At 41.0% G+C, this 22,776-nt stretch overlaps 1 protein-coding gene across 8 annotated transcripts in view; it reads left to right on the top strand.

Annotated features, from left to right (window-relative positions):
• Positions 1-22,776, top strand: part of MYRIP (myosin VIIA and Rab interacting protein) — a 409,223-nt gene that overhangs the window by 268,966 nt on the left and 117,481 nt on the right. Inside the window, exon 1 of one of the 8 annotated variants that reach the window (XM_047739952.1) lies at positions 9,189-9,254. The exons of the other annotated variants lie outside the window; for them this stretch is intronic. The gene's annotated coding sequence lies outside the window, so the exon portion shown is untranslated. Of the gene's footprint in view, positions 1-9,188; positions 9,255-22,776 lie in introns of those variants that run through there. 8 annotated transcript variants of the gene reach the window in all.

Below are 22,776 nucleotides of genomic sequence, written 5' to 3'. Positions count from 1 at the left end.
TTGAGAGGCATGATTTTTTTAACCTAGAGGTTTAGAATATGACATCTTATATTTTGACAGACTACAAAGGATGCTCACAGAACTGGAGAACAGAATAGAACATGTTATATGGAGATTGCAGATTCTTAGCCTCCAATCAGTTCACAAATGTACTACACCAAAATAAAAAGCTTTCGCACAGCAAAGGAAATCATTAACAAAACAACAAGGCAACCTACTGAATGGGAGAAGATATTTGCAAATGATACATCTGATAAGGGGTTAATATCCAAAATACATAAAGAACTTAGGAGAGGAAGATGGCAGCAGAGTAGGAGGACCCTACACTCATCTTGTCCCATGAACACAACTCGATAACAATCAAATCATTCTAAATACCCCCAAAATTGACCTGAAGACTGATAGAACAAACTCCACCCTAGAGAGAGAGAAGAGGCCACATCGAAGAAGGTAGGAAGTGTGGAGATATGATTTAGGGAAGAAATGGATTCTAGGTGCTATGGAGGGGAGGAAGCCATGGTTGCAAAGATGGGAGACAGAGACAGAGAGAGAGGAACACAAAGGGGAACACACAGGAGAATGTTTCCCCAAAGAGACTCACTTGGAAAACCAGAAAGACTGAATTTTGAGTTCTTTCAGCCAGGGGGGTTAAAACCTAAAGTTTTAAAGGTCAGCTGGCTTGGCTGGGATATAGCCTGGAAAACACTGCATTGCTCCTGGAGTGAAGGCAGACAAACAACCTAGGGACAAAGAGTATGGACAGTAATCTGAAGATAACCTGGGGCACACAGTAGGGAGATTATTTCCTCTTCTTGGAGGATGTCACTGAGAGGCAGCATTCACAGAGACACCTCTCCAGGGGCATAGGAGCTGGCCAGTGACATTTCTTTCCTCCGCCCCTCAGCATAAACACAGAGTCACCTGCAGGAAACAGCACAAACCCTACATTGGCTGCTTAACTTGCTTACACCAAGCCCCACCCCACTGCACTCTAGTGGAATTACCCTTCATAGTCAAGCTTGCCTCAGTCCTAGTGCAGTGGGTCCCTCCCCCAGAAGACCAGCACAAACCTCTGCCCACACCACATTTCCTGACCAGAGAGTTTTGCAGGACCTTAGTTCCAGTGGAGGTGGTGAAAGAGGTCATTTCACAAGCAGACCAAACCACACCAAAACTCCCCACATTCAGGCCAGGGATCAAACACTGCCCATAGCAGGCAAGGAGAGCCTCTGCCCACAGCTGACCTAAGGGATAGAGAAACCAAAACACAATGTGGCACATACCAGAGACACTCGCTGAGCAGCAGGCCCTGGGCACTACATGACCTCTTCTTCATAAGGCCATTACTTTCAGGAGCAGGAGACCTAATTGGCGTTTCTAACATACAAAAGAAGGCAGAGACTTAGACAAAATGCAGAGATGAGAAATTTATCCCAAGTATAAGAATGAAATAAGGCCATAGCCAGAGATCTAAATGAAACAGACCTAAGTTAATGCTTGTTGGAGAATTTAAAGCAACAGTCATGATACTCCCTGGGGTTGAGAAAAAAATAGAAGACATCAGTGAGACCCTTACCACAGAGATAAAAGAGTTAAAAGAGAATAAATCAGAGATGAAAAGTATAATAGGTAAAATTGGAAACAAGCTTGATGCACTGAACAGCAGGCTGGGAAGCAAATGAATGAATTAGTGACCCAGAGAACAAAATAATGGAAAGTAATGAAGCTGAACAAAAGAAAGAAGAATTATTGCAACACAAGAATAGACTTAGGAAACTCAGAGACTGCATCAAACATAATAACATTCATATTATAAGAGTTCCAGAAGAAGAAGAGAATGAAAAGGGGACACAAAATATATTTGAAGAAACAATAGCTGAAAACTTCCCTAAACTGGGGAAGGAAACAGACATCCAGATCCAAGACACACAGAGAACTCCCATCAAAATCAACAAAAGCAGGCCAACACCAACACATATTGTAACAAAATTTGCAAAGTATAATGATAAAGAAAAAAATCTTAAAAGCAGCAAAACAGGGGCCCCTGGGTGGTTCAGTCAGTTAAGCAACCAGTTCTTGATTTCAGCACAGGTCATGATCTCAGGGTCCTGAGATCAATCCCTGTGTCAGGCTCCATTCTCAGCCCAGAATCTGCTTGTCCCTCTCCCTCTGCTCCTCCCCTGGCTCATGCACACACACACACACACTCTCTCTCTCTCTCTCTCAAATAAATACATAAAATCTTTTTTTTTTTTTTTTTTTTTTTTAAGCAACAAAAAAGAATTCCTTAACTTACCAGGGAAGACCTATAACACTAGCTGGAGATTGCTCAATAAAAACAGGGGAGTGGCATGATATCATCAAAGTGCTGAATGGGAAGAATCTACAGCCATAAATACTCTATCCAGCAAGGCTATCTTTCAGAATAGAGGGAGAGATAAAGAATTTCCCAGACAAACCAAAATTAAAGGAGCTCGTGACCACTAAATGAGCCATGCAAGAAATATTAAACAGTACTCTTTGAGTGCAAAGGAGAGACCAAAACTGACAAAGACAAGAAAAGATCAAAGACGTCTCCAGAAATAAAGACAAGTAATAAATTGGCAAAAAAATACATATGTATCAATAATTACTTTGAATGTAAATGGACTAAATGCTCCAATCAAAATACATAGGGTGTTAGAATGGATAAAAAACAAGACCTATCATTATGCTGCCTACAAGAGACTCATTTTAGACCTAAAGACACCTGCAGATTGAAAGTGGAGGGATGGAGAAATATTTATCATGCAAATTGATGTCAAAAGAAAGCCAGAATAATAATGCTTATATTGGGCAAACTAGCCTTTAAATGAAAGACTGTAACAAGAGACAAAGAAGGGCAATATATAAAGGAGACAATCCAAAAAGAACATAAAGTAATTGTAAATATTTATGTACTCAGCATGGGAGCATGCAAATACATAAAACAAGCATAAAGGGGGCACCTGGGTGGCTCAGTGGGTTAAGCCTCTGCCTTCAGCTCGGGTCATGATCTCAGGGTCCTGGGATCGAGGCCTGCATTGGGCTCTCTGCTCAGCAGGGAGCCTGCTTCCCGCCCCCCCCCCCCGCCTGCCTCTCTGCCTACTTGTGACCCCTCTTTCTGTCAAATAAATAAATAAAATCTTTTTTAAAAAGCAAGCATAAAGGAATTAACTGATAATAATACAGTAATGGTAGGGAATTTAACAACCTACTTATGTCAATGGACAGATCTGAACAGAAAATCAGCAAGAAAACAATGATTTTGAATGACACACTAGACCAGATGGACTTAACAGATATATTCAGAACTTTCCATCCTAAAACAGCAGAATACACATTCTTTTCAAGTGTACATGGAACATTCTCCAGACTAGATCTCATACTAGGTCACAAAACAACCCTCAACAAATACAAAAAGACTGAAGTCATACCATGCAGCTTTTCTAACCACAACGCTGTGAAACTTGAAGTCAACCATAAAAAAAAAAATAATAAAAAACAAAAAATTGGAAAGACCACAAATACGTGGAGGTTTAAACAGCATGCAACTAAACAATGAATGGGTCCACCAGGAAATCAAAGAAGAAATGAAAAAAAAAAAAAAAAAAAACAGGAAACAAATGAAAATGAAGACACAATAGATACAACCTTTGAAATGCAGCAAAAGCAGTCCTAAGGGGGAAGTATATAGTAAGAAAGGCCTACCACAAGAGACAAGAAAAATCTCAAATAAATAATCTAAACTTACACCTAAAGGAGCTAGAGAAAGTAAGAAGTGAAGTCTAAGGCCAGAAAAAGGAAGGAAATAATAAAAAGAGCAGAAATAAATGATATAGAAACCAAAAAAGAAAAAAATAAAGGATAGATCAATGAAACCAGGATATAGTTCTTTGAAAAATTTTTAAAAATTGATAAACCCCTAGCTAGACTTATCAAAAGGAAAAGAGAAAGGACCCAACCAAATAAAATCACAAATGAGAGAGGAGAAATAACAACGAACACCACAGAAGTACAAACAATTATAAGAGAATATCATGAGGGGCGCCTGGGTGGCTCAGTGGGTTAAGCCGCTGCCTTCGGCTCAGGTCATGATCTCAGAGTCCTGGGATCGAGCCCCGCATCGGGCTCTCTGCTCCGCAGGGAGCCTGCTTCCTCCTCTCTCTCTGCCTGCCTCTCTGCCTGCTTGTGATCTCTCTGTCAAATAAATAAATAAAATCTTAAAAAAAAAAAAAAAGAGAATATCATGAAAAAGTATATGCCAACAAATTGGACAAATTGGAAGAAATGAAAAAATTCTTAGAAACCTTAAAATACCAGAATTGAAACAGGAAGAAATAGAAAACTTAAACAGATCAATAACCAGCACAAACATTGAATCAGTAATCAAAAAATTCTCAACAAACAAAAGTCCAGGACCAGATGGCTTCACTGGTGAATTCTACCAAACATTAAAGAAGAGTTAATACCTATTCTTATCAAATTGTTCAAAAAATGGAAAAGGAAAGAAAACTTCCAAATTTATTCTGTGAGGCCATCATTACCGTGACACCAAAACCAGAAAAAGATATCACTGAAAAAGTGAACCACAAGCCAATATTCCTGATGAACATAGATGCAAAAATTCTCAATAAAATACTAGCAAACAGAGTTCAACAGTACATTGGAAAAAAAAAATCATTCACCATGACCAAATGGGACTTATTCCTGGGTTGCAATTGTGTTTTTATTTGCAAATCAATCAACATGATACAACATATGATACAACATATACAACAATAAAAGAAAGGATAAAAACTGATCATTTCAGTAGATGCAGAAAAAGCATTTGACAGAGTACAACATCCATTCATGATAAAGAAAAAATGCTCAACAAGTTAGGTTTAGAGGAAACATACTTCAACATAATAAAGGCCATAAAAAGCGGGGGAAACCCTGCAGCTAATACCCTCCTTAATGAGGAAACACTGAGAGAGCTTTTCCTCCACAGTCAGAAACAAGACAGGGATGTCCATTCTCACCCCTGTTATTTCATGTAGTACTGAAGTTCTAGCCACAGCAGAGAAAGAAAAAGGAATAAGAAAAAGATAAGAAAAAGGAATAAAAGGCATCCAAATTATTAAGGGAGAAGTAAAACTTTAACTGTTTGTAGATGACATGATATAATACATAGAAAATTTGAAAGACTCTACCAAAGAACTGCTAGAACTAATAAACAAATTTAGCAAATTTGTATACAAAAAGGATACAGAAGGGGTGCCTGGGTGGCTCAGTAGGTTAAAGCCTCTGCCTTCGGCTCAGGTCATGATCCCAGGGTCCTGGGATCGAGCCCCACATCGGGCTCTCTGCTCAGTGGGGAGCCTGTTCCTCCTCTCTCTCTGCCTGCCTCTCTGCCTACTTGTGCTCTCTGTCTGTCAAATAAATAAATAAAATCTTTTTTTAAAAAAAGGATACAGAAGGATACAAAATCAATGTACAGAACTCTGTGGCATTTCTATACACCAATAATGAAGCAACAGAAAAAGAAATTAAAGAATCGATCCCATTTACAATTGCACCAGAAACCGTAAGATACCTAGAAATAAGTCCAACCAAAGAGGTAAAAGATCTGTACTCTGAAAACTCGAAAACATTGATGAAAGAGATTGAAGATGACACAAAAAAACAGAAAGACATTCTATGCTCATAGAATGGAAAAAAAAATTGTTAAAATGTCTATACTACCCAAAGCAATCTACGCATTTAATGCAATCCCTATCAAAATACCAACCAGCAGCACTTTTCACACAGCTGGAGAAAACAACCCTAAAATTTGTATGGAACCACAGAAGACCCTGAATAGGCAAAGCAACCTTGAAAAAGAAAAGCAAAGTTGGAGGCATCACAATTCCAGACTTCAAGTTACAAACTTCATGTTACAAAGTACCATACTGTCATCAAAACAGTATGGTACTGCCACAAAAACGATGCATAGATCAATGGAAGAGAGTAGAAAACCCAGAAATGAACCCACAAGCACGTGGTCCATTAAGTTTTGACAAAGCAAGAAAGAATGTCCAATGGGAAAAAGACAGCCTCTTCAACAAAAGGTATTGGGAAAACTGGATGACAACATACAAAAGAATGGAATTGGATTGCTTTCTGACACGATACACAAAAATAAATTCAAAATGGATTAAAGACCTACATGTGAGACCTGAAACCAAAAAAATCCTATAAGAGAACTCAGGCAGTAACTATTCTGACATTGACTGTAGCAACTTCTTTTTAGATATGTCTCCCAAGGCAAGGGAAACAAAATAAATAATAATAATAATAAACTATTGGGACTTTATCAAAATAAAAAGCTTCTGCACAGAAAAGGAAACAATGAACAAAACTAAAAGGCATCCTACAGAATAAGGGAAGATATTTGAGAAGGACATATCTGATAAAGGATTAGTGCCCAAACTGTAAAGCACTTATAAGACACCCCAAAAATGAATGATCCAATTTTAAAAATGAGCAGTAGACATAAATAGACATTTTTCCAAAGAAGACATGCAGATGGCCAACTGACACATGAAAAGATGCTCAGCCTCACTCATCATCAGGGAATTGCAAATCAAAAGTACAATGAGATGGGCACCTGGGTGGATCAGTGGGTTAAGCCTCTGCCTTCGGCTCAGGTCATGATCTCACGTTCCTGGGATCGAGTCCCGCATCGGGCTCTCTGCTCGGAAGGGAGCCTACTTCCTCCTCTCTCTCTCTCTCTGCTTGCCTCTCTGCCTACTTGTGATCTCTCTCTGTCAAATAAGTAAAATCTTTTTTAAAAAAAAAGTACAATGAGATATCACCTCACACCTGTCAGAATGGCTAAAATCAGTAACACAAGAGACAGCAGGTGTCAGTGAGGATGTGGAGAAAGGGGAACCCTCTTGCACTGTTGGTGGGAATGCAAACTAGTGCAGCCACTCTGGAAAACAGCATGGAGTTTCCTCACAAGTTAAAAATAGAACTACCCTGTGATCCAGCAATCACACTACTGTGTATTTACCCAAAGAATACAAAAATAGTAATTCAAAGGGATACCTGCACCATGATGTTTATAGCAGGACTATCTATAATAGCCAAGATAGGGAAAGTGCCCAAGTGTCCACTGACTGAGGAATGGATAAAGAAGATGTGGAATCTTACTCAGGTATTAAAAAAACAAGTATGAAATCTTGCCATTTGCAGTGACATGGATGGAACTAGAGAGTATAATGCTAAGTGAAATAAGTCGGAGAAAGACAAATACCATGTGATTTCATTCATATGTGGAATTTTTTTTTAAATGAGCAAAGGGAAAGAGAGAGAGAGATAAACCAAGAAACTCTTAACTATAGGGATGATGGTTACCAGAGAGGAGGTGGGTTGGGGGGATAGGTTAAATAGGTGATAGGAATAAAGAAGGGCACTTGTGATGAGCACAGGTGTTGTATGGAAGTGCTGAATCACTAAAATTGTACACCTGAAACTAGTATTACATTGTATGTTAACTAAATAGAATTTAAATGAAAACTATAGATATGTATGTGTATATATATATATGTATATATATACATGTATATATAAACACAGATAAACTTTATATATATATAAAGAATTTACACAACTCATTTCCAGAAAAACAAATAATCCAATTTAAAAATGAGCAGAGGGCCTGAATAGACATTTTGCCTGAAGACATCCAGAAGGCCAACAGACACAGGAAAAGATGCTCAACATCATTAATCATCAGGAAAATGCAAATCAAAACCACACTGCATGCAATACATGCCCTCCATAATACCCACCACCAGGCTCACCCACCTACCCTACTGCATGGAGCACTGGGTGTGGTACATAAACAATGAATTTTGGAACACTGAAAAAAAATTAAATTAGATTTTAAAAAAACACACTGAGATACCACCTTACACCTGTTATAATGACTAGTACCAAAAGACAAGAAATAATGAATGTATTTTTTAAAAAAGTAAAATGATCTGTTGGCTTGAAGAAGTTAAACATTTTCTTTGCAATCTCAATTGAACTGTCATTTAAAGTATGAAGCCCTTTTCTCAGGAGCTATACAAAAATATATTTCAAGGGGTGCCTGGGTGGCTCAGTCAGTTGGGTGACTGCCTTCAGCTCAGGTCATGATCCCGGAGTCCTGGGATCTGCCCCACATCTTGCTGTCTGCTCAGCAGAGCCTGCTTCTCCCTTTCCCTCTGCCTGCTGCTCCCTCCCCCTGCTTGTGCTCTCTCTCTCTCTCTGTCAAATAAATGAATACAATCTTTAAAAAAAACAAAAAAGAAATATATTTCAAGCCATTCCTCCTGCATAGTTCCATGACCAGAATCAGTCGTAGGCTTGGAGCTAAGACCACGGATGTGACCTCTTTGCAGTTCCCTGCTAATATTACTGTACCATCCAGTAAGGGCACATGTGTCTTCCAATCCTTTTTCTCCCTTTACAAAAGTTTATTATTTTGAAAATTTTGTAACTAAATATACCACCTTACTGTGGTCAGTTTAGGAACATTTGGTAACAAAATTAATGAAGGGGCATCTGAGTGGCCCAGTCGGTTAAGCATCTGACTCTTGATTTCAGCTCAGGTCATAATCTCAGAGTCATGAGAGCGAGCCTCAAGTCGGGCTCCAAGTTGGCCATGGAGCCTCCTTGAAATTCTGTTTCTCCTTCTCCCTCTACTCCACCCTCTTGCTCTCGCTCTAGAAAGTTTTTTTTTTTTAATTAAAAATAAGTAAATGAGTAAAAATAAAAATTAAAAATTAAAAATAAATTAATGAAAATATTACATACTCTATCTAATAGTTTGATCTGAGGACCTGGAAAGACACATGATACATAGAAGCAGAAGAGAAAATAACAACACTGATTCTGGGAACTGGAAATCAGAAACAGAAGCGAGAGCCCTTACAAACTGCTGTGTGTGATGTACCAAAGCTACGGCATGGCACTTGGGTTTCTAGACGTGTAATTCCATTCCTATCAGATCACAAACTCTACCCTTTTAACTATTATCCTCCACAACTTGAAGTAACCTTGGACTGGTTTGCTTCTACCCACATATGTCCTCCTCCTTTCCAGATTATCTCCACTTCTACTTGGTTTTTTTTTTTTTTTAGATCTCCACACTGAAGTGACTTTTATTGATTTGTCCGTGCCTGGCACCATCACGTACCTTGGCCTCATTCCTTCCCTTGAGGGTAAGGACACATCTGGAGAAAATCCTCTGTTATCGTGACTATGACATATTAATTCTCTGGTGCCTCCTGTCAGTGTAGAGACAAAAGAGAAAAAGTCAGCCTCAGGATATAGTGGGCAGCAGCTTTGTAGACATATCTGGGTTCAAATCTTACCTCTGTCTGGAAAATAAATAAATCTAAATACTTACCCTCCACCTGACATCAAATTTAATTTCAGTCAGCTCATTGCAATTGGACTAACATACAAAGACTCCTTCAAATAAAAAAAATTAAAAATAAAATCCCACAACATAACAACTAATGGGATGAGGAAAATGGAGCATGAGTTTTCAGAAAATTAAGCACAAATAGCTTTTCAGCAAATGAAACGCTGCCTAGCTTCCCTCATAGTATGACAAATGCAAATTAAAATACCATAGTACACCAATGTTCATCTACTAGACTGGCAAAGATTAAACAAATTGATAACATGCTGCTGGTAAAGATGCAAGGAACTCATGTTACTGTGGGAGAAGTTGGGATAACTCCTATGGGACAAAATTGGGCATGAGCTGTGAAATCCAAATACACATACCTTTCCACACTCAATCCTACATAACTTTTTTTTTTAAGATTTTATTGATTTATTTGACAGAGAGAGATACAGCGAGAGCGGGAACGCAAGCAGGGGAGGTGGGAGAAGGAGAGGCTCCCTGCTGAGCAAGGAGCCCAATGTGGGGCTCAATCCGAGGACCCTGGGATCATGACCTGAGCCAAAAGCAGACGCTTGACAGCTGAGCCACCCAGGCGCCCCTCAATCCCATTTGTCTTGCAGATAATACCCATATGCAAAAGAACAAGGAAAAGGCCATTCTTGCTGCATTGATGGAATAGCAAATTAGGAAACAACTTATTTGCCCACAACAGGACACAGGTTAAATAAATTATAGTATACCCCCAAACAGGAATGAGAAAGTTTTTAATTTAAACAAAAGATGAGGGGCGCCTGGGTGGCTCAGTGGGTTAAGCCGCTGCCTTCGGCTCAGGTCATGATCTCAGGGTCCTGGGATCGAGCCCCACATCGGGCTCTCTGCTCAGCAGGGAACCTGCTTCCTCCTCTCTCTCTACCTGCCTCTCTGCCTGCTTGTGATCTCTCTCTGTCAAATAAATAAATAAAATCTTTAAAAAAAAAAAAAAGATGATCTCCAGGCTGTGTTCTTGTGAAAACAGCAGGTGCAAAGCAGTGTGTTATGGCATATTGCCCTATGTGCCAAAAGAGAGGAAGAAAGAGGAAGATTTTGTATGTTCTTGTGTTTGCAGAGGTGCACAAGAAACTGATGACACTGTCTGTTTCTATGGAAAGGAACTAGAGACGTCAGGAACACGGGGGAGCAGGAGATGTAAATTGTAAAATCTATGACTCATCTTTTATATTTTCTTTATTTAAAAAAAAATAATGGGCAAAAAGAGATGTTGGCTTCACTGTTGACTAGCTCCATAGGCTTTATTTTACCTGTCTCATAGTCTTGATTTTTTTTTAATTTTTTTTATTGTGTTATGTAAATTACCATACATCATTAGTTTTTGATGCAGTGTTCCAAGATTCATTGTTTGCATATAACACCCAATGCTCCATGCAATACGTGCCTACCTTAATACCTGCCACCAGCAGGCTCACCCATCCCCCTACCCTCTGAAGCCCTCAGCCTGTTTCTCAGAGGTCACAGTCTCTCATGGTTCATCTCCTCCTCTGATTTCCCCCCCATTCACTTTCCCCTTCCTTCTCCTAAGGACATAGCTCAAGGGCAGGCATGTAGTAGGCATTCAGCAAGTGGCAGATAGTATCACGTACACGGCACCTCAACAACTCCAACCTAAGTGTTTTACTATGAACAAACAGTGACGTTTTTATATCTTTAACTGTGCACTTAATATAGCTGAGTCCTTGCTTTCCCCTTTTCACAACAATGCAGTGTATGTACATCACAGCCAAAGCCCGGAATTGGCTAATAGTAACAGTAACCATACCGCCTTGTTCCAACAACCCGCTTGGAACTGAATGTCAAGGGGAAGCACCTCAGCGTACAGCATAAGGCTACCATTCATCAAGCCGGAGAAGACACACAGAAGGCTTTGCAGGCGATGATAAATCCGAATGCAAAGATGTTATCAGAGCAGACCCGGCACGTGCCTGCATGTCGGGACATGAGAGGTGAGGCAGTATCCCACGCCTTGTGTCCCTGGAAGTCTGGCTGGAGGAAGTTGTGATCATTTGTTTCCTGAGGCCATGCAGTGAGAGGCAGAGAGCTCAACTGACGTCTTCGAGGCTGCACGCTGAATGATGCGGTTGGGGAAAGAATCTGGATGTGCTGACTGTCCTCTGCTGTCTCTGGCCCCAGATCGTACAGATGAACACAGGGAGGAGGCAAGGTTGCTCTGCTGGGCCAGCCTGGTTCCCGGGGCGCACTGCTCCAGCTGCAGCGGGGACAGCAGCTCTTCAGATCAACGTCCGTCAGCTCTCTCACTCACTTCAAGTTGATTCTGACCAAAAAAAAAAAAAAAAAAAGTAAGGCCAAATCAGCTTTACAAATAAGAGAGCAAAAGAAGAGCCCTATTCAAATGACATTTATTCCTGCAAAAAGAAACCATTTCTTCCCCCATACCCGAGGCTTGACAGCTGCCTGGTTGAATATGAGTCAAACCTGCTGAACCATACAGAGGAGTGAGTCAGGCATGAGGGTGGAGCTGGGGGCTATGGAGTCCCCCTGAGAGATGGCAAGGTCAGGCCAAGGGCAGCGCCAGCAGGCTCAGATCTGAGAGGGCTCCTTGAGGGCAGGAGATGGACAGCTGGGCGGGTCCTGCCAAGGCCGGTGTGGCTGCAAAGAAGAGGCAGTGCTGTGCCCACACAGCCCAAATGACACCCCAGAAAGTCCTAGAAGGGACAGAGGTGCTCTGACACATCCATCTCCAGACCTTCTCAGAAACGGATTCCCATAAAGACTTCTTGGATAATGTCATTTCATGGTTTTCATCTCTAACTGCTTATGCAGGACCCCAGCCTTTCCAGGCTCTTTTGACAACCCTACCCATAGGGATTTCTGGGAGTCTCTGAAGGCCCAGGTCTCAAAACTAGCCCATGGCATCCATGGGTCTGTTTTCCTTTAGTTTTTCCCCACTGCTCCTCATCCCCAGAGTATCTGGTGCACCGCCACATCCATTCCCTACTATGTTTCTTTGGGCACCACCTCGATTTCCTTCGGGCACCTCCCTCTCCTGGGATCCTCTGCTTCACTGCACACTTTTCCCTTTTCACTGGCACAGCGTCCCCCACCAACCTCTGCACTGCCACCTTGGAACCCTGGGTTCCAGTCACTGGTGCCCACATGGAGCAGAGGTTGGGGTGAGGTGAGCAAGGCACTCACCTTAGTCACAGAACTGAAGACAGTGCCCCCAAATATTAATAATCAAAGTAAATAATATTTTAATGCAACATTTTCAGAAAACCAAAGCAATGCAAAAACCATGTATATAAAGAACCAAATACAAAAATTTTATATAAAGATCTAATAAAAATTCTCTGTACTAGAGACTGAGGCATAAAGAAATATGTTCCCCTAGATAATGTTTTTATGGATTTTTAATGGTTACTTTTTCTGGGACATTAAAATATCTGAAAAAAAAAAAACTAATTAAAAAGTAGGTGTATTAAACTCACTTTATTTTAAGTTTAAATAGTTGATTTAAATTAAAAGCAGAACTTGTCATTTTTACTTCCCTGGTCTTAATGGAAGCACATTCATCAGTAACATTTTCAAGAATCTCCTTCTGTGTTAACTCATTTTCACCTGAGAATTGTAAGTTTCAATGAATAAAAGAAAGTAATGCTGAAAATCTCTTTGATGAATGTAAAGTTTAACAAGAGAAATGAATACACCTCCAAAATTTGAAAATAAATGAAAAAGGAAATGTATGAATTACTGGATCAGAGTATCAATTATTATGGGGAAAGTGTATATTCAATAGAAATCAAGATTATTGATATTCTGATTTTACATTGAAATGGAGATATAAAAATTAAAGGAAAAACCTTCCAGATGGTAAATTTTTAACTTGAAAAGAGTTATTTTCCATGAATATATCTGACTTACCAAAAGCAGCCACTGGTTTGGCTCTTACTGGCCTGATAATTTAAATCCTGTAAAAATGTCCTCTAGCATAGTTTTAAGTAACATGCAATATCAATAATTTGTAATAAAAATCACCATTTTGTTTGGATCTTCTAAAACTCAGTTATGAATTTTGCTTGGTGTTATCCAATTTGGAAGTGTTCTTCAGAATTGTTTGTAAAAACACCAGCCCCCCTGGCATCCCATGAAAGAAGTTTCAGTGAGTTGAATGTAATTAAACATTATTGCACATTGTCATCTGGTCAGAAACTTTACCAAACGCGGGCACTTCTTTAATCTGAAAACAGGAGGGACTCAGTGGCTGTGGCTGGAGCCAAGCAGCCATCTTTCTCTGGTGGGGGCTGCTCCTGTGTCCTCCCCGATGGTGTCCCAGCCTATCAGCTCCGTCTCTTCCACAAGAGCCCAGGACTTCCAGGCAGAGAGCTCCAAGAAGCCTGAGACAGAAGTGCAAGACTTCTTGTGACTTAACCTCAGGAATTCCAGAATGTCACTTCTCTCATCTTCTCAAGGACAAGCAAGTCACCAAGGCCAGCACAGATTCAAGGGCACAGAGAATTTCGACTCTCTTTCAAAGGGAGGACCAGCAAGGAATTTGCAGCCATCTTTCACCTACACTATTCCAGTGGAAACACACTTCTGTCAGAGCCTAGCTACAAAGCATCCAGAAACTTAAGAGATCTGAGTGCCAGCTATGGACACAGCCCAATCACAGACTCACTTGGGCCAAGCTGCTCCCTGTACCGGAGCCCTTTTTGAGTGCTTTCTGTGACTTCAGCATCCTTTGATTTTTGTAGCCAGGAGTGGCTTCTCTGAAGCAGGAGGTTCCATGCTTGTCAGCTTATTGGGAGAAGGTACAGGACTGATCACTGTTGTGGCCTGGGCTAGTGCTGACACCGGGAGGAGAACCAGGCAGCCCACATTCTTCCCCCTGCACTCACTTCTGTCTGTCTCTGGGGCTTCGCAAGGAAGCTTAATCCTGGAGAGAAAGTTGGTCCAAGAGTTTAACACAGGCTGACAGAGATGTTCCAGAGGAGTCGTAGGTGAGGAAGAAAATGCAACTGACTCCAGAGATGGTGAGCCCAGCAGAATGCAGCTGGAGGGAAGGGCAGCTGGGATCTCCACACAGAACCCCAAGGCACCCAGCTCTGCCAGCAAAGCTTCTTCAGCAGCTGCTTCTTCATCTCCTCCATAACTTTATATATATATATAATATGTTTTATATATTTTTATATATTTATATTTTTATGTAAATATTTATATATAAATATATAATATATATTATACATTATACATATTTATATTTTATATATATTTATTTTAATGTAAGCTCTACACCCAACATGGGACTTGAACTTATAACTCCAAAATCAAGAGTCACATACTTGGAATGCGGGTTGGCTCAGTCCATTAGCATACAGCTCTTGATTTTAGCTCAGGTCATGATCTCAGTGTCCTGGGATCGAGTCCCACATCACACTGCACTCAGCATGGAGTCTGTTGGAGGATTTCTATCCCTCTCCCTCTGCCCGTCCCCCGCACTCATGCACTAGCACTTTCTCTCTCTCAGTTAAGTAAATCTTGAAAAAAAGAAAAAAGTTGCATGCTCTACCAACTGAGCCAGCCAGGCGGCTCTCTCCTCCATAACCTCAGACAAGCCACACACCTGTGCTTGTTTTTTTTTTTAATCTTAAGTGTTTTTATTTGTTTTTTTTATTTATTTATTTATTTAGTGTGGTATGGTTTCTTTTTTTTTTTTAATTTTTTTAAATTTCTTTTCAGTGTTTCAGAATTTATTGTTTATACACCATATCCAGTGCTCCATGCAATATGTGTCCTCCCTAATACTCACCACCAGGTTCCCCCAACCTCCCACCCCCATCCCTTCAAAACCCTCAGATTGTTTTTCAGAGTCCATAGTCTCTCATGGTTCACCTCCCTTTCCAAGTTCCCTCAACTCCCTTCTCCTCTCCATCTCCCCATGTCCTCCATGTTATTTGTTATGCTCCACAAATAAGTGAAACCATATGATAATTGACTCTCTCTGCTGGACTTAATTCACTCAGCATAATCTCTTCCAGTCCCATCCATGTTGCCACAAAAGTTGGGTATTCATCCTTTCTGATGGAGACATAATACTCCACTGTATATATGGACCATATCTTCTTTATCCATTTATCTGTTGCAGGGCTTCTTGGCTCTTTCCACAGTTTGGCGACTGTGGCCATTGCTACTATGAACATTGGGGTACAGATGGCCCTTCTTTTCACTACATCGGTATCTTTGGGGTAAATACCCAGTAGTGCAATTGCAGGCTCATAGGGAAGCTCTATCTTTCATTTCTTAAGGAATCTCCACACTGTTTTCCAAAGTGGCTGCACCAACTTGCATTCCCACCAACAGTGTAGAGGGTTCCCCTTTCTCCATGTCCTCTCCAACACTTGTTCTTTACTGTCTTGTTAATTTTGGCCATTCTAACTGGTGTAAGGTGGTATCTCAAGGTGGTTTTGATTTGAATTTCCCTGATGGTTAGTGATGATGAACATTTTTTCATGTGTCTGTTAGCCATTTGTATGCCTTCATTGGAGAAGTGTCTGTTTATATCTTCTGCCCATTTTTTTACATGATTATCTGTTTTCTGTGTGTGGAGTTTGAGGAGTTTTTTATAGATCCTGGATATCAGCCCTTTGTCTGTATTGTCATTTGCAAATATCTCCTCCTATTCCGTGGGTTGCCTCTTTGTTTTATTGACTGTTTCCTTTGCTGTGCAGAAGCTTTTGATCTTGATGAAGTCCCCAAAACTCATTTTCACTTTTGTTTCCTTTGCCTTTGGAGACATATCTTGAAAGAAGTTGCTGTGGCCGATGTCAAAGAGGTTACTGCCTATGTTCTTCTCTAGGATTCTGATGGATTCCTACCTCACGTTGAGGTCTTTTATCCATTTCAAGTTTATATTTGTGTATGGTGGAAGAGAATGGTCCAGTTTCATTCTTCTACACATAGCTGTCCAATTTTCCCAATATCATTTGTTGAAGAGACAGTCTTTTTTCCACTGTATATTTTCTCCTGCTTTGTCGAAGATTATTTGACCATAGAGTTGAGGGTCCATATCTGGGCTCTCTACTCTGTTCCACTAGTCTCTGTGTCTGTTTTTATGCCAGTACCAGGCTGTCTTGGTGATCACAGCTTTGTAGTAAAGCTTGAAATCAGGCAACGTGATGCCGCCAGTTTTGTTTTTCTTTTTCAACATTTCCTTAGCAATTCGGGGTCTCTTCTGATGCCATACAAATTTTAGGATTGTTTGCTCCAGCTCTTTGAAAAATGGTGGTGGAATTTTGATCGGAATGACATTGAAAGTATAGATTGCTCTAGGCAGTATAGACATTTTAGCAATGTTTATTCTTCTCATCCATGAGCATGGAATGGTCTTCCATCTTTTTGTGTCTTCTTCAATTTCTTTCATGAGTGTTCTGTAGTTCCTCGAGTACAGATCCTTTACCTCTTTGGTTAGGTTTATTCCCAGGTATCTTATGGTTCTTGGTGCTATAGTAAATGGAATCAATTCTCTAATTTCCCTTTCTGTATTTTCATTGTTAGTGTATAAGAAAGCAACTGTACATTGCACAGTTTCTGTACATTTCTGTACATTGAGTTTGTATCCTGCCACATTACTGAATTGCTGAATGAGTTCTAGTAGTTTGGGGGTGGAGTCTTTGGGGTTTTCCATATTAAGTATCATGTCATCTGCAAAGAGAGAGAGTTTGACTTCTTCATTGCCAATTTGGATACTTTTTATTTCTCTTTGTTGTCTGATTGCTGTGGCTAGGACTTCTAATACTATGTTGAACAAGAGTGGTGAGAGTGGGCATCCTTGTCGTGTTGCTGATCTCAAAGGTAAGGCTGTCAGCTTTTTCCCATTGAGGATGATATTTGCTGTGGGTTTTTCATAGATTTGATGAAGTTGAGGAATGTTCTCTCTATCCCTATACTTTGAAGCGTTTTAATCAGGAACAGATGCTGGATTTTGTTAAATGCTTTTTCTGCATCAATTGAGAGGACCATGTGGTTCTTCTCTCTTCTCTTATTGATTTGTTCTATCATGCTGTTTGATTTGTGAATGTTGAACCACCCTTGCAACCAAGGGGTAAATCATACCTGGTCATGGTGGATAGTCTTCTTAGTGTACTATTGGATCCTATTAGCTAGGATCTTGTGGAGAATCTTGGCATCCATATTCATCAGGGATATTGGTCTGAAATTCTCCTTTTTTGGTGGGGTCTTTGCCTGGTTTGGAGATCAGGGTAATGCTGGCTTCATATAAAGAGTCTGGAAGTTTTCCTTCTGCTTCAGTTTTTTGAAACAGCTTCAGGAGAATAGGTATTATTTCTGAGCTTGGCTTATTATTTTTCTCTTTTGAGAGAATCCCTGCCTTACAGAGGGCCCCCAGTGTGGTGCAGGGGTGATGGGCACAAGCTCTGGAGCCAGACTGCTGGGCTCAGGCCATGGCTCCACCTCCCACTGGCCATATATCCTCAGGCAGGTTATATAGCCTCCAGTTCCTCTCTGTGAAATGGAAACTAACAAGCGGACTACCCCACAACAGAGTGGTTGTGAGGCTTCAATAGCGTAGTTTGTATAAAGAGCTTAGAACACTGCCTGGCACATGGGATGAATGTGGCGGGATGAGTATTTTCACTGTATATCCCCAGTCCGTGTGGTCCAGATGGACCTGGCTTCAAATCCCAGTCCTTTCTCACGGACGAATAATATTCCAATGTATATATACCACATCGTCTTCACCTTATATCCCCAGTCCGTGTGGTCCAGATGGACCTGGCTTCAAATCCCAGTCCTTTCTCATGGATGAATAATATTCCAATGTATATATACCACGTCGTCTTCATTCACTTTATCTTCCCTCCATCTATTAGTGAACGCTTGGCTTGCTTCCAGATCCTGGCTGTTGTAAATAATGCTGCAATAAACAGCATTAGTGCTGCTTTGAATTAGTGTTTTTATTTTCTTCAGGTATATACCCAGTAAATGAATTACTGGATTGTATGGTACTTCTATTTTTAGTTGTTTGAGGAGCCACCATACTGTTTTCTACAGTGACTGCACCAATTGACATTCCCACCAACAGTGCACGAGGGTTTCTTTTCTCCGCCTCCCTGCCAGCACTTGTTAGTTCTTGTCTTTCTGATACTTGCTACTCTGACAGGTGTGAGGGGATATTTCATCAAGGTTTTGATTTGCATTCCCCTGATGATGATTGATGTTGAGCATCTTTTCATGTGTCTGTTGGCTATCTGGATGTCTTCTTGGGAAAGCTGTTTATTCAGGTCCTCTGCCCATTTTTCAATTGCTTTGCTTTTTGGTAGTGAGTTGTATGAGTTCTTCCTGCCATTGGCAACAACATGGATGGACCTAGAGGGTATTGTGCTAAGCAAAATAAATCAGAGAAAGACAAATACCCTATGATTTCACTTATGTGTGGAATCTAAAAAGCAAAACAAATGAATAAACAACAAAAAACTAGACTCCTAAATACAGAGGACAAACTGGTGACTGCCAGAAGTGTTGGGGTAGAGGGATGGATGAAATAGGTGAAGAAGATTAAGTTTCAAACTTGCAGTTATTAAATAAGTCATGGAGATGAGAGGTATGGCATAGGGAATATAGTCAATAGTATTGTAATAACTTTGTATGGTAACAGATGGTCACTACACTTCTTGTGGTGAGCATATCTTAATGTATAGAATTGTTCAATTACTGTGTTGTACACCTGACACCAAATAATATTATGTTTCAACTACACTTCAGTTAAAATTTTAAAAAATATTTGGGGTGCCTGGCTGGTGCAATCAGTTAAGCATCCAACTCTTAATTTCAACTCGGGTCATGACCTCAGGGTCCTGGGTTCAAGCCCTCTATCAGGCTCTGCACTCAACAAGGAGTCTGCTTGAGATCTTTCTCTCCCTCTCTCAATGCCCCTCCCATGGCTGACGTGTGTGCGCACTCCCTCTATCTCTAAAATAAATAAATAAAACTTTATGAAAAACAGTTTAAAAATTTTTAAACCTGATTTAGTCATGAGATACTCAAAGTTTAAAAAAAAAAAAAAAAAGTGCCACGTCCCAGTCAAGCTGTGTGAGCTTGGGCATCTCAGGCATCCTTCAGCCTGTCTCCTCATCTGTCTCCCCCCGACTGCTGTGTAAATTTGGAGAAATTGTGTGGGGGGGGGCCCAGGAGCTGCTGCAGGCATGTCACATAGACATCTCCCTTCTCTTCCAGGCTTTCCTTCCTTCTTGCTAGTTGTCAGCTCCAGCTTCTCACTCTCAGCGAGCTGCTTCACATTAATGGCAATTGTCACATCTCCACTGAACATGACACTTCCAGCCTCCTGGCCAGGCTGTCTGCAAATTCCCAGTGACACACAGGGTCCCTGCATGGGGGCTGTTCTGTTCTTTTCTTTTTTTTTTTTTTTAAGATTTATTTATTTATTTGACACAGAAAGAGAAAAATCACGAGTAGGCAGAGAGGCAGGCAGAGAGAGGGGGGGACTTGATCCCAGGACCCTGAGATCATGACCTGAGCTGAAGGCAGAGGCTTAACCCACTGAGCCACCCAGGCACGGGGCTGTTCTTTTCCATCCAGCCTCTTAATCTCTCTTTCCTTTTCAAAACTGATTGCACTGACTCAGGGCTCAAGGGCCTGTGTGCTGTCAGGGCTGAAGGAGCCTTCTTTTCCAAACACATGACTGTCATCCTGTTGTTTTGCCCACACTTTTGAATTCATAATATCTTCGTGTGCTCTTTGCAGCCTGCCAGATCTGTCCCAGAATTTGTGGTTCTCTGGTCTTCGAACCAGGAGCATCACCTCACGTAGGAATCTGTCCAAAATGCCCATCCTTGGGTCTCACCCAGAACTACCAGATCAGAAGCCTCAGTTGGGGCCCAGCAAGCTGGGTTTTAACACATTCAACAGCTACTAAAAATTAACAACCACTTTAACCCTAACACTTAACTTTCTGGTTAAGTTGAAATATGAGGATTGAACACATTTCTTTCCAAGTCTATTTTTACTCTTTACTTATTGATTGTATTCACATCCTCCCCAAAAAAGAAAGCCAAAGGCTTAGAATAAAATGACAACGTTGATGATAATAAGAAATGACATGTCCTGGAGATTACTCTGGGTAAAATACTATGCTGAGTGTCTACTGTGCGTAATGTCATTTAATCTTTATAAAAAGCCAGATGAAATATTTATTATCTTCATTTGCATCTGGGGAAACAAAACCTCTGCTAGGTTAATTCAGTTGCCTCAGATCAGATTTAGAGGAGAAAGAGGTTGGTTTGGCGGGCTTTTTTTGGTGAACTTGGTAATCATGCCTTGCATTTATTTTAGGAACACAGTTTCCAAGGAGTTATTTAGAAAGCATACTTCCTAAGAGTTGGGTCTCACTCAGCAGAATAGGACTAAGTGATTCTGGTAGCAAGGCAGTCCCTGGGCCCATCCTCAATGCTAAACACTCATTTTGGTGAACTGCCATCAGCAGGATGATGGGCCCAGTGTTAGAGGTCTGACCTCTGGAAGCCTGTGCTGGCAAGAGAAGCTATGTGCACTACCATTGAGGGAAGCTTATACCTGCGTGGCTTCCTTCTGAGACATGTAATAAGATGCTAAGGCCCAAATTGATGTCAACTTATCCTCATGGAAAAACCAAGTTCTTCCCACTGACCTTGTATTGTGTTTCACATAGGGGGAGGGCGGCTCTTTGACTTCTTTAGAGAAAAAGACTTGCTGATAACAGAACTTAAATTTAACAGATTTGTAGTTTCTTCTGAGGTTAAACTTTACCTGCCATTTTCTTACTGCTCACTCTTCACGTTCTATGCTGTATGAGCACATTAGGTCAGTGATGCCTCCTAAGACTCTGCCAGATAAACACTAGTATCACCATGTCACACATGAAGAAAAGAGCACCCAGAGAAGTTAGCAACATGCCCTTGACCACACAGGTGGTAAGTGCTAATGTCTGATCTAATACCAGCCCACTCTCTGCCCCATACCAGCAATTCCTTAAGTATGTTCTGAGGGCATATGGCTGCAAATCGACCCCCAAACATAATTCCTTTCTTCCCTTCTTGTGGGCAAATGAGTGACTCATTGTGACAATTCTTCAGACTTAGATTTCTACTTCAAACTAAGGCTACTTACTAGTCACCTATTAAGGGAATTACTGAGGGTTACCGGACTCTGGTGTTCATAAACATTCCATTTGTAAACTAGCATGTCATTTGCTGTGTGCTGCCAGACCCTACATCTTGGCCCTTCCTTGCTCTGCTCTGGTCGCCTGGGGCTGACTCCCATGGGCTGCTTTATCCAGGCTCCCTTCCAAGCTTGGCCAGTGGCAGACCCTGGAGGGAGACGGGTGGGCAGGAGGGAAAGAGAAGACACAGTACTGAATATTTCCCCCATCCCTCTCTCAGACAGCATCTCCTCTGTGGCCACAGCTTCTAGTTCCAAGACTCTACTCCTGACAATGCCACCTTGTCCCTTTGGCCCTGGGGTGGCAGCAGCTTGTCCCCTGTTGTTTGTCTCTAGAAATCCTCACTGTCGCCTGTTGAGAACCTCAGCACTCCCCTCATCTCTAACCGATTTCTTATCTTACAGTCCCTCTGTTTGAAAGGCCTGGAATCTGGGGCTCCTGGGTGGTTCAGTGGGTAAAGCCTCTGCCTTCGGCTTAGGTCATGATCTCAGGGTCCTGGGATCGAGCCCCACATCAAGCCCCACATCGGGCTCTCTGCTCAGCAGGGAGCCTGCTTCCCCCCACCCCGCCCCACCTGCTGCTCTGCCTGCTTGAGATATCTCTCTGTGTGTCAAATGAATAAATAAAATCATAAAAAAAAAGAAAGAAAGAAAGAAAGAAAGAAAGAAAGAAAGAAAGAAAGAAAGAAAGAAAGAAAGAAAGGCTTGGAATCCTTCCCTACTACTGCTGCTCAGTAAGTTATTAGTGCTTGCTACATCTTGTCATTCTGTATTCTACACAAACTGAAGCAGAGTCATAGATGTGTTTACAGTTTTTAGGGGAGGACGCTTCATTATCCCTGTGTCATTGAAACTATCTTCAGTTGGTCATGGGTTTTAATTGCTGCTGTTCTTAATTTTTACCAACAATGTAATGTTTGTTTAAGTTCATCATGATCAATTTATTTGGTTGTAGGTTGTTTGGAAAACCTTGCTGTGTATAATGATTTGCATTTGTATCAACGGTGTTTTCAGCATTTTGTTTTCTTATAAGGAAGCACCTGAAATTTGGGGATATCATTTAAATTATTCTGTTCTTCTTCAAA

The sequence above is a fragment of the Lutra lutra genome, chromosome 1, assembly GCF_902655055.1.
Source record: "Lutra lutra chromosome 1, mLutLut1.2, whole genome shotgun sequence".
Lineage (NCBI taxonomy): Eukaryota > Metazoa > Chordata > Mammalia > Carnivora > Mustelidae > Lutra > Lutra lutra.
Note: the sequence above shows the minus strand (reverse complement) of the source record. Positions and strands in the feature narration are given on the sequence as shown.